The sequence below is a fragment of the Xyrauchen texanus genome, chromosome 41 (assembly GCF_025860055.1).
Source record: "Xyrauchen texanus isolate HMW12.3.18 chromosome 41, RBS_HiC_50CHRs, whole genome shotgun sequence".
NCBI lineage: Eukaryota > Metazoa > Chordata > Actinopteri > Cypriniformes > Catostomidae > Xyrauchen > Xyrauchen texanus.
This window is the reverse complement of record NC_068316.1, coordinates 26959908-26974769: the sequence shown is the minus strand read 5'-3', so window position 1 is coordinate 26974769 and position 14862 is coordinate 26959908. Positions and strand designations below refer to the sequence as shown.

Here is a 14862-nt window from a genome sequence, read left to right as displayed (position 1 = left end):
GTGTGTGTGTGTGTGTGTGTGTGTGTATGTTTTTGTGAGTTCCATTGAAACTCTACACATATCATTAAACTTATCCGCAATAATAAGAATGAGCTTTATTAATAGGGATGCTTGTCTTTGCAAGCACCACTAATAAATCTGAATTTAGTGGAGGTCTGCTAGTTGGTTCAATCACATGCCTGTTGCCTGATCATGAGTGGTTTTATTTTGGAAAATGTCAAAGGAAACCCTTATGATGAATCCAGAGGGAATCTGACCATTTTCAGACAAAATATATTAAAATCTATTTCAGAAAATAGCTGTTGTCTTGTATGACTCTCTCCCTAGAGTCTCAAACAGTCATCTCCAGACCAAGCCCTATATAAGGCTTTATAAACTGCAGTAATTTTTTTCAGGGGGTTATGTGACCATCTCTTTTCACACACTTAGGTAAGCGTCACTCACTCCCTCTCCTCTGCCTAAAACAACAGGCCTCAATTTCACTTTTAAACCTCACATCAACATTATTGCTGCATAAATGAATTTGGATGATCGTGTTTCGTTTGTTCAGCTGTGCTGATATGACATCCATCCTCATTGGGGTTTCACATGCAGAGGTCTTCTTTAAATATGATGGATTGGTTTTAAACTTGATCTCTCGTGTCTCTTGAATGATTCCAAAGGCAGTTTAAGTACGATGGAAAATAGGATAAGCATATGGAAAATAGGACTATGTTTGGAATGTTATACATACTACTATCTGCACAGTATTGGAATTTTCTGTATGCATGGTATGCGTTCAACTTGAACTTCCATTTCCATTGTGACGAATGAACCGGATGCAGTATTGACTCATTGTGTGATTGTATTGCCAAGACAGGGACTAAAATGATAAAAAGGTTAAAATTACACAAAAGTGTAAAATGTCTCATTTAAAGGTATGTTTGTTCAATTCCCTAACCCCCTAAGTACAGTGTAAAATTTAAGCCCATAATGCATCCGGCACTGTTTGAACTTTTTCAAGGAGAGGTGTGCTACTACTTTTCAAAGTGATGACACTTCTATCAGATATTTGCCTGGTGGATGAAAAAACAAGCGGTAAAATCCAATAGACTAAAAATGGAGGAACCCAGTACATACAGTGCATTCAGAGAGGATATGTTTCAGCCTTCTAAAATGTTTTAAAACATTTTCCCTCGTCAATCTACAGTCCATATCCCATAATGACATAGCAAAAACAAGATTTTTGAAAAAACTGAAATATCACATTGACATAAGTATTCAGACCCTTTTCTTTGACACTTGAAATTTTGTTCAGGTGCATCCCATTTTGCTGATCATCTTTGAGATGTATCTACACTTTGATTGGAGTCCACCTGTGGCAAATTCAATAGATTGAACATGCTTTTGAAAGGCACAAACCTGTCTATATAAGGTCTCACAGCTGAAAATGCATAACAGAGCAAAAACAAAGCCATGAGGCCAAAGGAACTGCCTGCAGAGCTAAGAGACGTGATTGAGTCGAGGCACAGATCTGGGGAAGGCTACAAAAACAAATTGGCCACATTGATGTTTCCCAAGAGCACATTGGCCTCAATAATTCTTAAATGGAAGAAGTTTGGAACAACCAGGACTCCTCCAAGAGTTGGCCACCTGGCTAAACTAAGCAATCAGGGGAGAAGAACCATGGTAACCGATGGTCACTCTGGTTGAGCTCCAGAGATCATGTGTGTAGATGGGATAATCTTGCAGAAGGAAAACCATCACTGCAACACTCTACCGATTTGGGCTTTATGTCAGAGTGGCCCGATGGAAGCCTCTCCTCAGTGTAAGACACATAAAAAACACCTAAAGGCTGTGAGAAACAAGATTTTCTGGTCTGATGAAAGAAAAATGTTTCAACTGTTTGGCCTTTGTCCAAGCATCATGTCTGGAGAAAACTAGGAGACCACTCATCACCTGCGCAATACCATCCCAACAGTGAAGCATGCTGTGGGGGGGACTGGGGGACTGGTCAGGGTTGAAGGAAAGCTGAACGCAGTAAAATACAGAGATATTCATAATGAAAACCTGGTCCATAGTATTCAGGATCTCAGACTGGGCCGAAGTTTCACCTTCCAACAGGACAATGACAAAAGCATACAGCCAAGACAATGCAAGAGTGGCTTTGAGACAACTCTGTGAATGTCTGTGAGTGGCCCAGCCAGAGCCCGGACTTGAACCCAATCGAACATCTCTGGAGAGACCTGAAATGGCTGTCCACGATGGTCTCTATCGAACCTGACAGAGCTTGAGAGGATCTGCAGAGAAGAATGGCAGAAAATACCCAAATCCAGGTGTGCAAATCTTGTAGCTGTAATTGCTGCCAATGGTGCTTCAACTAAGAACTGATTTAAGGGTCAGAATACTTGTGTCAATGTGATATTTCAGTTTTTTCTTTTTAATAAGTTGCAAAGTTATCAAAAATCCGATTTTTGCTTTGTCATTATGGGGTATGGAGTGTAGATAGATGTGACATTTTTTTTTAATAATCATTTAAAATGTTTTAGCCTAAGGCTGCAACAAAAGATTTGAAAAAATGAAGAGGGTCTGAATACATTCTGAATGTACTGTATCTAAAAAACATAATATCATGGTAAATAAAAAGATTAAGAGTGTAATTTCTGTGCCATAGCATTGGAAAAAATAACAACACCTTTTCGTTAGGAATGTGTATGATAGTCGGTCACACGGTTAACCTTTTGGCGTGCCTCTATTGCAATACCAAAATCACTATTTGGTCATTCTTTACATGCAATAGGTCTGTAACCCCAATTGAGGCTTATAGTACCCACATCAACTGTCAGGTTTTGGGCCTGGTTCGGGTCAATTTTTCAAGTATTAGCACATAACAGGTTTGGTAGTTAAATTGCATATTTAATGTTGGTTAAGAAAAATATGTTGCAGGCAGTGACAGTGTGATTATTTTTGTTAGATTTTAATGTGAGTGATGCCTGCTATTTTCAGTTGTGCTCAACATATCCATTGCAATAAACTTTCTTTATTCCTCAGTCCCCACTCCATAACAGATAACCGAATAACCGTTTGTGAACCCTCGCGGTTGTCCAAATATTACAAATGGTTACCGTGCACATCTCTACTTTCCATCATGACTGCCACCGAATTGTGCTGCGATAGTGGGGTTTTCTCTAACGTACTTCATACTCTGGGATTCCCTCATCACACTTAAGTGTAGTCAACGCAAGGGACAGTAGTCCATATTTTAAATTCCCTTACAAAAATTGAGAGATCATGGCAAATTTGCCGCAAACTTGCCGCAAATTCACCACTGATCATTTTCACATGCAAATGAGCTCTTGCAGCAAATTGTCAAAAATATACACACCACTACCGGTGAATAGATGCAAACTAGTAGTTCAGATTTTTTGTAAAGGTTGGTGTGTTCTAGTTGATGTTGTTTGTATGTGTTTTTTTTTTCCTTTTCCCTTTGTACTCCACAGAAATGTTAAATTCTTGTCATGTTGACTTATTAATATGATGTAGCACTCCATCCTATGATGTCAGTTTTGTTGTCCGATCTTATCCACACTCATACACACTCTTCAAAATCCAATAAGAATAACGCTGATGCATTTAGATGGCCAAATAAAATGGGAGAAAAATAGGTATGTTAAAGCACTTTCTTTTATTTACTAAATAAGCAGCGTAATGAAAATGGTGTTCACGTTTACGTGATGTTTTAGAACACTGCTTTCTGCACAAACCCTGGAATAAAGCATTTACTTAATAGCATGTACATGGGGTCAGTGTTTCTGTGTCAGTCTAGACGTGTTGCTTAAAACAAACTACCAGATGTAAACAAACACATCAGATAGATGTCTGGGTGATGCACGCTGGCTATCAGGAACCTCACGATATGATGCGTATCATGATCAAAGGTGGGTAGTAACACATTGCATTTACTCCGTTACATTTACTCGATTAACTTTTTGGGAAAAAATTTATTTTTAGAGTAGGTTTATAAGTAATAATGAATTTCTAATAAAACAAATGTACATTTACTTCTTTAAAATGGGTGGTGTTACTGCTGTTACATTACTGGGTTTAATTTGAATTAATTTAATTTAATGAGAGATTATTGAATGGGACTTTTACAAGAGCGGAAGTTCACACTGCTGCGCGCACTGAGCTGGTGCAACAGACTGTGACTCAATCACTGCTGCAGCATCAAACTCCGCACAGTGAAAAAAATTATAGATTCGTCATGCAATGCCTTCTTTTAACACTAAGACTAGCTGATATTTCAAGATTATAATCACAGCTCCAACTTAAGGCAGCACGCTGATGTACATTTTGGCTCTTATTCTAATGCTGGCTTTTCTGTGTAATGAGATGGTCAATTTCAGGGAGATAATGTAACTGGGCTCTTATGACATCATTTTTTAAGTGTACATTTTTAAATCAGTGCGCTTTGTCCCGAATGTCATGAGCAGTATTTATGCATTTACTCTGTGCCCTCGCGGGGGTACTGGGAACTATCGCAGATACTTCAGGCGGATTAACTATAAATCCATGTAAGCATCAAAGTTAAGTGTAAATGTGTGATCGACAACTGGAGCGCGGGGCGCGCAATTGTGAGATGCGCGGGCGCAAGGCAAACCTGGCAATGAGAGTGTAAAGCTGTGAAAAAGCTGTGAAATAGCGAAAGTAGGCATTAACTCTTTCCCCGCCAGCGTTTTTAAAAAAAAAAGTTGCCAGCCACCGCCAGGGTTTTTGACGATTTTCGCTAAAATTTAATGGCCCGCAGAATATTTTCTTCCATGAATATATGAAGATGCTATATATCAAAATAAAGATCTGGGCCTCTGCTTTTAGGCAAAAAACCCGATTTATTTTATCTTCATTTGTTCTTTTTTTATTGCGACTTGAACAGAGGTCGGTTTTGTCAAAAAACAACATTTCAGACAAAAAGCTGATAAAAAGGCATGTTTATGTCTGATATTTTGAGCTTCTCAATACTCTACTTCTTCATGTTTGAGACGATCGCAGTCTGTTTCTTTGATCAAAGAGTTGCGTACTCTTTCAAAACATGCTAGGGGTCTTCCTTACCAGTATAACACCTACAACACGGAAACCCGGAAAATTCCATGTTTGGCGGGGAAGCGTTTTTTCATAAAACACGGAAAATTCCGTGTTTGGCGGGGAAAGGGTTAATAAAGCATGATCTTGCTTTGGGTTATATTTCAGCATTATATATAATGCACTTGTGGGACATTTACACGTTTTCACTGAAATAATTGCTAGAAATGTTTCCAAACCTCTCTTATTCTCTGACAGATCTGACAAGCGCCCTTAAAGGGATAGTTCACCCAAAAATTACAATTCTCATTATTTACTCACCCTCATACAACCCCAGATGTGTATGACTTTCTTTCTTCTGCTGAACTTAAATTAAGATTTTTAGAAGAATTTCTCAGCTCTGTAGGTCCATACAATGCAAGTGAATGGGTGGCAACATTTTAAAGCTAAACAAACAAACAAACAAACATAAGTTAGCATAAAAGTAATCCATAAAACTCCAGTAGTTAAATCAGTATCTTCAGAAGTGATGTGATAGGTGTGGATGAGAACCAGAGAAACAGATCACTTTCACATTCTTTCAGAGTTTTATGGATTACGTTTATGCTACCTTGCTTTATGCTCTGAATGTGTGTTGTGCAGAAGAAAGGAAGTCATACACATCTGGGATGGCATGAGGGTGAGTAAATGATGAGAGAATTTCCATTTTTGGATAAACTATATCTTTAAAATGATAGCTCAGCCATAATGTAATAATCTGTCATCATTTCTCTACCCTCATGTTGTTCCAAGTCAGTGTGACGCTTTGAAATATGTGGAACACAAAATAAGGTAGACAGAATGTTAGGGACTGACAGTCACCATTCACTTTCAATATATATATATATATATAAACATTCACTTAAAGTAAATGGTTACCAAGGCAAACATTCTGTCTAATATCTCCTTATTGTGTTGCATGGAAGAAAGTCATATAGATTGTGAACATGATGGTGAATCATGACAGAATTTCTATTGATAATAATAATAATAATTCTGTAGTACATGTTAAATGTGTATTATGTACAGGGGAGTAAATGTCTATTATGTCATTTGTGAAAGTAACGAGTTACTCACTGCTTGAGTACTCTTTTAATTAGATACTTTCTTACTCTTACTCAAGTAATTATTTATGTTAGTACTTCTACTTGAGTAATTATGTTTTTGAAGTAATTGTATATCATGATATATTGAGTCATGTCACATCACGATATCATAATTTGTGCTGAAACGATTAGTAGAAATGATCGACAGTGAAAAATTGTCGACTAATATTTCTGTTGTTGAATGGCGTTTGATCTCATGATATCACACATGAAAGCATTGCTAAGGAGCACTGCAGCTCGAGTGCCTGAAAGCGACTGGCAGAAGACGACACAGCTCACAGTCCAGACGCACTCCAAATTTATCAAACAATTTAAAGTGATGTAGATCGCAAATTAATACAAAAATACAAAATAAGTTAATACAGAATCAGTGTCATCATGAAATAAAGCAGGACTGGCGTTCCACTGGAACAAAACTTGCATGATAGAGCATCTAAAAACAAAATGCCCCAGTGCTATATCTTTAAATGCATCTTTTATTAAAGTTCAAATAATAAAGAAGTGGGTCATCTAAATAAGCACAAACTCTGATACTTTCATTTTCGGTGTGGTCAGAGCTGCTTTACTACACCTTGCTGATGAACTCTGAAAAACACTTCTCTTACGCACATTTGCCGCAGCATGTTTCCAAGGCTTAAATATATTCAGTGCATTCAGTACTTATCGATAGATGGATGGATGATGCATTGACTGTATTGACCCCCAAGAAAAATCCATATCCACTGCACATTTCTTGATGCGGACTTGCACAAATAAAAAAACCTGTGAAATGTGGCATCACATTGTAATTTAACCCTAATCAATTATTCTTTCCCATCATTCCCATGCCACCCCCTATCTGGATGACTACAGATCCCTCAGAACTCCAGGGTTGTTGCCTTTGACTGTATATCACTCACCAATCAATTGCTATAGTGTTGTCAGGCCCTGCTGGAGGGCTATGATGTCGCAGCACAACAATAGAGGAAGTGGTAAGAGACACCATCACTCTCTCACCTCAGCTAGACACTTAGAGGAAGTTTTGCACTCTTAATCTGCAGCAATACGTGTCAGGTGCGGTCGAGCTTTATTGCGGTGATGGTTGCAACTTTGCTAAGACAGCTGTAGACCTCATTTGTTTTGGTTTGCAGTGAGCACGCTCTTTTCCTATTGAATACGGTGCTTAGTAGTAACACTTTTTCATGGGTTCTAGAAAAGTTAAAAGTGTAAGGGACAGGATTACCTGTTAACCAACTAGTGTTTTTAGGGTGTTAGGAAAAATATGAAGTGAAAGGAAGGGATATAATGATGTGGGACTCTCCATGCCAACACTGGGAAACATTGCTTGAGTTTTATGGATAAGGTGGGACTTTCCAATTATTAGTCATGTTTTCATGTGCTTTCCACTCATGCAATTTTTCTTTATAACACTTTGTCCTACATCAATGGCAATCAGAGGCACCCACAAGTTTTATCTTGGTCACTGAATGTCATAGCCAGCCATACATTTGTGAAACCTTTAATAGAATAGACTGTAGCATGGCTCAGTAATAAGGATGGCATGATGTCTCAGAGGCAAGGGGGCATCCAACATGAATATGTTTTTGCATCCCTATGTGCTTTTTTAATTGTCTTCCTTTGACCATTGCATTGCATCTCGCTGTTTTTTCAGCATCTCAAGATGCTTGCATTATGTACTTTTTATTTACCGGTAGTCAAAATTTGTTGAGCACGGGGGGTGGGTTTGCTGTCCTTTACTGCATATTGTGGTCTGTTCTGCATAACGCAGCAGCTCATTTTAGCTTAGCCCTTTTTGCCACCAACCCACCAGCCCGCTCGGTTCTCCCGATGGCCATTCCGCCCCAATCAGCCCCAAAGTGCGTTGGGCCACCTTGAAAATGTACGGTGTGCCAGATTACCAGTCCAGCCCTGCTCTAGCATAGCATGTTTACCTTTTCAGGTTTCAGGCAGGATCTGAGGCATGTTACAATGTTTCCTCCTGAACTGAAAACCTGCTCTGATGGGGAGCTAGTGGCTGGAAGATACTTTTATGCCACCTTATTTAGAGTGGGAAAGTGTACATGATGCTTTCTCCACCATTCCAGTGGATTTTCTTCACTATTCAGCACGGGCGATACCAAGTAGCTGCTCAGCTCGGCTTCTAGTGTTTGCTGAAGTGACAAAGTGGGTACAGTTGAAGGAGTTGCCTCACTTCCTTTGAAAAAAACGTCCTAATGACCTCTTTGGCTTCTTTGCTTCTGATGAAGTTGTAGAGGGCTCTGTAGTCTCTGTGGGACTTTCCTTGCGGATCTGCAGCTGCTGACTCCATCTCTGTTTTCACTTTCTCCTGAATGGTGAGGACATGGTCTGCAGAAAATGTCATTTTAAATCTGGGATCAACAAAACTGGCTGTGTCCAGTAGCTCTTCTGTGATGGGGTCGGAGTACTTCTCCTTACTCAAGGATGCTGGTTTGAATTGTTTTGGTCAGCTCTGTGTCTGTGTGTGAATTGAGGATGTGTAGGATAGGCTTCACGAATTAAGTGGTCACATACTCTTCTCCTGACAGGGCAACTGTGAACTCCATCAATGGGAAGAGAGCTTTGTTGACAGCCTCTAAGACATCCAGGTCAGCCCAAGATGGAACAAGGTGCCTTGATTTTTTTTATCATCAGCAAGGTCCTGTGTGATGGCTTTCTTTTGCTCAAAGACCCTTGCAGTCATCATTTGCATTGATCCCCATTTGGTGACACATGCCATTTTCAGCATGTGTTGTGGTTGTGGTTCGGCTCTTAAAGCGCCTTCACTAATGCCTTCTTTTTTTTCCAACTATAGTAAAAAGCACTGACTACGTTTTTTCCCACGCCACACGTTGATCTTTCATTCCATTTTCTGAAATAAACACAGACACAAAAAATTATTATATTATTGACAGTTTCACTTATACCTGAAGCTTTTACAAACTGTAGCAAAATTAATAAGAGAAATGCCTCAAACTACTTAAATAATGTCAGATTGATAACACTTTTAGAGCATTTTTTATTTCTACTCTAATGGTGACTCAGTGTAGCATTTTGTTACATTGTAATGTAAAGTAAGGCTCAAATATGGGTCCTTTGTCCTACTTGACAAGAGCTTAGATGTGACTGCAAAGTGCTGAACAGACTTCAGTTCAGCAGCTACCTTATTGCGACATGTTTTGTACATGTATGGGCAGCGCAGTTTGGGAACAATATGGTCGCAATGGCACTGTGTATCTTCTGTCGAGATTTTTAACGAGGTGTTTAAACCCACTGCGCTCCACTGTAGCTATAAGAGCATATCCTTCGCGATGTAGTAACAAATGGCGTCAGTTATTTCTTTCCATCTTCTTGAATTCTTTTCATAATGTTTAACATTTGTAAATGATTTTGTTATCGACACTTGCTTTGTGGAGGCACTTGTTGCTGGGCTCTTGTCAGACTCAGTTTTTTTGAGCCTTGCACTGTTCATATTTGGTAACGTAAATATGCTCCCAAGTGTTGAAACAGATTGGTGGTATTACCTTTGGTCGTTGAAGCGATTTTTCGGCAGTGTTTACATTTGACTTCATTTTGTTCGGTGTCTTCTTTACTGTAGCTAAAATGTGTCCAAGCGACGGACACTGCTTTGGTACAAGCTGCTAATGTTGCTCAGTTGACTCGGTGTTTGAGTTTGCCTCCATGTTGCTGACTGGATGGGGTGGAGTCACGTGACTACACACTCGGTAGTATGTTTTTAAGGGGAAAGTAGTAACCGGATTAAAAAATGAAATATCCGACATTGGAAAATTATGTCGGTTAGAGGTTCTGTATTTCGGTTTTGATTAAATTTTTATTAATCGTCCAGCCCTAGTTTGTATTGTGTGTTTTGTTGTATAATTTTCGTTAACTGCTGTTTATTGCCTCATTTTTGTTTAATGCACGGCTGTTTGAAGTTCATTATTCTCTCTCTCTGTTGTGATTCAGATTACATCAAGTGATTCATCAGGATTACAATAAACACTCATGTAAATGGGCACCATACAATTTCTGCAAGTGTATCACCATTTATTTGTCATTTAAATCAGCATTCATCTGTAATATTGTCACATATTTGATTCATGTTATATCTACCAAACCTTAAATAGCAGCAAGTCTAAATTTCAAGCTTTTGAATGACACATATTTTTCAAATGAGAAGCTTTTAATGAATTAGCTAGCAGTTCCAGGTTAATGGATAACAAGCAAAACTTTTGTTATTTTTGTAATATTAGTAATCGGCATCTGCCACAATAAGCTGTTAATTATCGGTAATCGCCCACGAAATTCCATATGGGTGCATCCTTATTTGATTACTCTGTTCGCTTGACTGACCAACAGAGGTTACTGTCAGTTCCAACATTCACCAATAGATTTGCCAATGGATAGTTAACACTTTCTGTTTTCAAGTTTTTTTTCTTTAAAAATGTATGCAAATTAGAGTATTGTATGAAATAAGAATTTGTTTCACTTTACAATTTTTTTTGTACATCTGATTTGCTGTTGTTAAACTGTATTTTGTTTATCTGCATTTAAATTGCCCATCCTGCTATCTAGATGTTAGCATTGACCATTTAAAAATCCATATCGGTTGACCGATAATTTATAGTGAAAAAGGAGTTGGTCTGTTCTCACCCAAAACTGATCATATCTCTTCAGATGACACAGATTAAACCACATAAATCAAATGGATTACCTTTATGCTGCCATTTATTTCCTTTTTTTTGGATCATGGAAGTGTTGGACCCCATTGACTTGCTGTGTATGTATATATTCATCATATCTCCATCAACATATCTTCAAAATATCTTGTTAAGAAAGTCATACGAGTTTGAGATGGCAGAAGTGTAAGTAAATAATGAGAGAATGTCATAATGTAAAGTCACATTGTAAAAAAAAATCTTTTTTTTAATTTTTGTTTATCTAAAAATAAACTCTTTTTCTATATGTAAAATATAATTTCTTAAATTCTTCTTTTGATTTTGGAGTCAAATAGGGCAAGGACATATTCTCTGACATGTTTTGTGAGAATCAGTAAAAAAATTCTAAACCTTTTAGTTTTTAATGGGTAAGAAAGAAACTTTTTTGTAATATAACACTTTTCTTTTTTCTTTTTTTTTTATCTCCACCACCATTTTTTTCACTTCATATTTTATCTCATGACTAGTCAAATTTGGATCTTTTAGTTGCAAGTGTTTAGAAATCGTTGTTTTCTAGTCATGAGGTTTGAGTTTTTTTTTTGGGAAGCATTGTAACTATCACATGCCAAAAGAGTGAGAATGAAAATGAGAGGAACCTTTGGGATGAACAGAACGCATCTGTGTTGTGCATTTGAGCTCAGCTCAAATGTCAAAGAGAAGAGGCTTCTGGGGGCAGCAGAATTTAGGTCTGTGAGACAGATGGAGAGGGAGTGTGCCATCTAATCTACTCATTTCAGCGCTCACGGCCTCAATAGTGTGACTACAGCAAATGCAGGTGTTATGTAGTGCTATTCTAGAACGCAGTTGCATCTGAAGTGCATCTCTTTTGTTATAAATCCTAAAGCTTGATGAGCACAGATGCACACACTTGGAGCTCTTAGTGTTAGTTCTAATAGAATGCAACATTAAATGCGCTGAAATGAGCTTTTAATTCATGTCTGTTTTTCTGAGGCAACATATATGCTAGTATAGTATAAAAGTTTGCTAAATAATGTAAATAACACTAAATATTTCAACAGGAACATGCCCAACAAGGAGGTAAAGGAGGCAACCAAAGGTTGTGAAGGTCTTAGTGATGGACAGATGACAGACGAAAGGTAATCTAAAGAGTGAAAGTAGAGATGGAAAGAAAGACGTTTTGGAGAGAGTGAGAGAATCTGGTGGTTAGATTAGCGTATGGCATATGATTGGCCATCTCTTTGTGTTCTCTGGCTGTGAACTCCAGCTATGCAGTGGGAGTGAACGGGCTGTTGGGTTTGTCTGCCAGAGTTAGGGAGTGTCTATCTGTCTGTCTCTCCACACTGTTGTTAACATTACCTCCCAGCGTTTATTAATCTAATTAGTGAAGCTGTTAGAGATTGGCTAGAGTTCCAATTCCACATGGAAGAACTCAAAGTAAACCTTCCAAAATAAACCTGGGGAGTTAGTTAGCCGAGTCGTGGATTTAGAAAACTTTCTTCGCAAAAAGCTAGGCGGGTCAAATGATTTGATATGAAACCAGTCTCAGAATTGAGAAAACACTTCAGGGTCATGCTTTGGTGTTTAGCAGCAAGATTATTTGTCTCCCTGATAAACCACTCCTTAACGCTTCAACAGGGGTTTTCCTGGGTCAAAAATGGTCTTCGGTGATGACTGACATATACAGTCGTCCACATGCTCAAAGTTGGTTTATTACATAAATGCATTTAATATATAACATAATTACTTAATTGCATGTCATGTTTACATTGGATATAGGGCTGGGTAATATGACGATATATATATTTATATCATGGCGACGATATAAAGTGTCAAGCGAAAAATAAAGAGATTTTGCTATATCGTGTATATTGTGATGTGTAAATATCCATTGAGAATTGAAGAAACATGGACAGGGTTTTTCCAACATTGAAAATGTTTCTGCAGCCACCCAAGTAAATTTAACGACCTTCATCATGCATTTGGCGCTTTAAAAGTGCTAAATAATTTTCTCATCTGACACGCGAATGTTTTACATGTCTGTGGTGCATGCTGTTTCTGGAGCTCCGAAGTGTGTGCGAATCCAGCAGGCTTTCCGATATTTGTGCTCCAGAGACAGGAAAGCTCAGAGTGGGATCAATCGTTAGCAGTGAGCAAAGCAGTTTGATGCATGTTACATTTGAAGCTTGTCTGTGACATTTGCACATCTGAATCCTTGTACCTTTCATCTCTGTTCATGACAGCCACTAAGCTCAGTATTAGTGAATTGGCCCAGATGTGTCAATCATTTTTGACCCAGGATAACCCCAAATGGTAAACGAAATCTCCACAGAACATGACGACTCCCAAACAGGTCAAGAAAATGAAGAGGAGCTTGTTATTAATACAGGTGTGACATCTGTGGTTCGCATGACGATAATCACTCGTAATACAATCAGAGTCAGCTTTATATAGTGAGCGGGGTCGATGCTGGGGTTTCCACTATTATCTCCACTGTTTTGAGCATGTTCAGCTTTAGGTTGTTTTGACTGCACGAGTGAGCCAGATGTTCATCCTCCCTTCTGTAAGTAGACTTGTCGTTATCTTGGATGAGGCCGATAACTGTTGTGTCTTCTGAAAACTTCAGGAGCATGACAGAGAGGTCCTTGGCAGTGCAGTCATTGGTATAAGAGTAGTGGCGAGAGCAAACATCCCTGAGGGTCACCAGTGCTGATCGTACAAGTGCTGGAAGTTAATTTCCCCATTCTCACAATCTGTCAGATTGCTTGTGATCCACTGATAGATAGAGGTGGGAATCAAGATCTGGGTTAATTTATTCCATAGGAGAGCAGGGATGATGGTGTTGAAAGCTGAACTGAAGTCCACAAATAGAATCCTTGCATAAGTCCCTGGTCTGTCTAGATGTTGCAGTATGTAATGCAGTCCCATATTGACTGCATCATCCACAGACCTGTTAGCTCAATGCAGGGGATCCAGAAAGGATCCAGTGATGTCCTTCAGGTGGGCCAATGTCAGTCTCTCAAATGACTTAATGACCACAGATGTCAGGGCGGGTCTGTAGACATTAAGTCCTGCAATCTTGGGTTTCTTTGGAACAGGGATGACGGTGTTGTGTTTGAAGCATCTGGGAACTTCACAGCGCTCCAGTGATGTGTTGAAGATCTGTGTGATGATGGTGGCCAGCTGGTTAGCACAGGCTTTAAGACGTGGGTGAAATGCTCTCTGGGCCCTGTGCATTCCTCGTCTTTTTTTTCCAGATAGCCCAGCACACATCCTTTTCACAGATCTTAGGTGCAGGTTGAGTAGCAGGAGGGGGGAGGAGGGGGTTGCAGGAGGTGTTTGTGTGAAGTGAAGGTCAGAGTGGGTGTGGGGTGTGAGATTGGGCTTTTCAAATCTACAGTAAAACACATTCAGGTCTTCAGCCAGTTGTTGATTCCCAACAGTGTTGTGGTAATGTTTTTCAGGCCACTCCATACTGATGCAGGGTCGTTAGCTGAAAAATTGTTTTCCAGCTTTTCATAGTAGTTTCTTTTAGCTGCTCTAATCTCCTTTGTCAGTGTGTTTTTGGCCTGATTGTACAATATTTTATCCCCACTTCTGTAAGCATCCTCTTTGGCCTGATGAAGCTGCCTGAGTTTGGCTGTAAACCATTGTTTGTCATTGTTGTAGGTTATACAATCCTAGTAAGAATGCACATGTCCTCACTGAAACTGATATATGATGTCACAGTATCTGTGAGCTCGTCCAGGTTGGTGGATGCAGCTTCAAAAACACTCCAAACAGTGCAGTCAAAGCAGGCTTGTAGTTCCAGCTCTGTTTCATTGGTCCATCATTTTACAGTCTTTACTACAGGTTTAGCTGATTTTAGTTTCTGCCTGTTGGTTTGAAGAAGATGAACCAGACAGTGATCAGAGAGTCCCAAAGTTGCTCTAGGGACAAAGTGATATGCATCCTTTAATATTGTGTAGCAGTATTGGGCATGTAAT

At 39.0% G+C, this 14862-nt stretch overlaps 1 protein-coding gene across 2 annotated transcripts in view; it reads left to right on the top strand.

Moving 5' to 3' along the window:
- Positions 1 to 14862, top strand: part of LOC127634494 (cytoplasmic protein NCK1-like) — a 68441-nt gene that overhangs the window by 22541 nt on the left and 31038 nt on the right. The window contains exon 2 of one of the 2 annotated variants that reach the window (XM_052114081.1): positions 11938 to 12015. The exons of the other annotated variant lie outside the window; for it this stretch is intronic. The gene's annotated coding sequence lies outside the window, so the exon portion shown is untranslated. The remainder of the gene's footprint in view (positions 1 to 11937; positions 12016 to 14862) is intronic. 2 annotated transcript variants of the gene reach the window in all.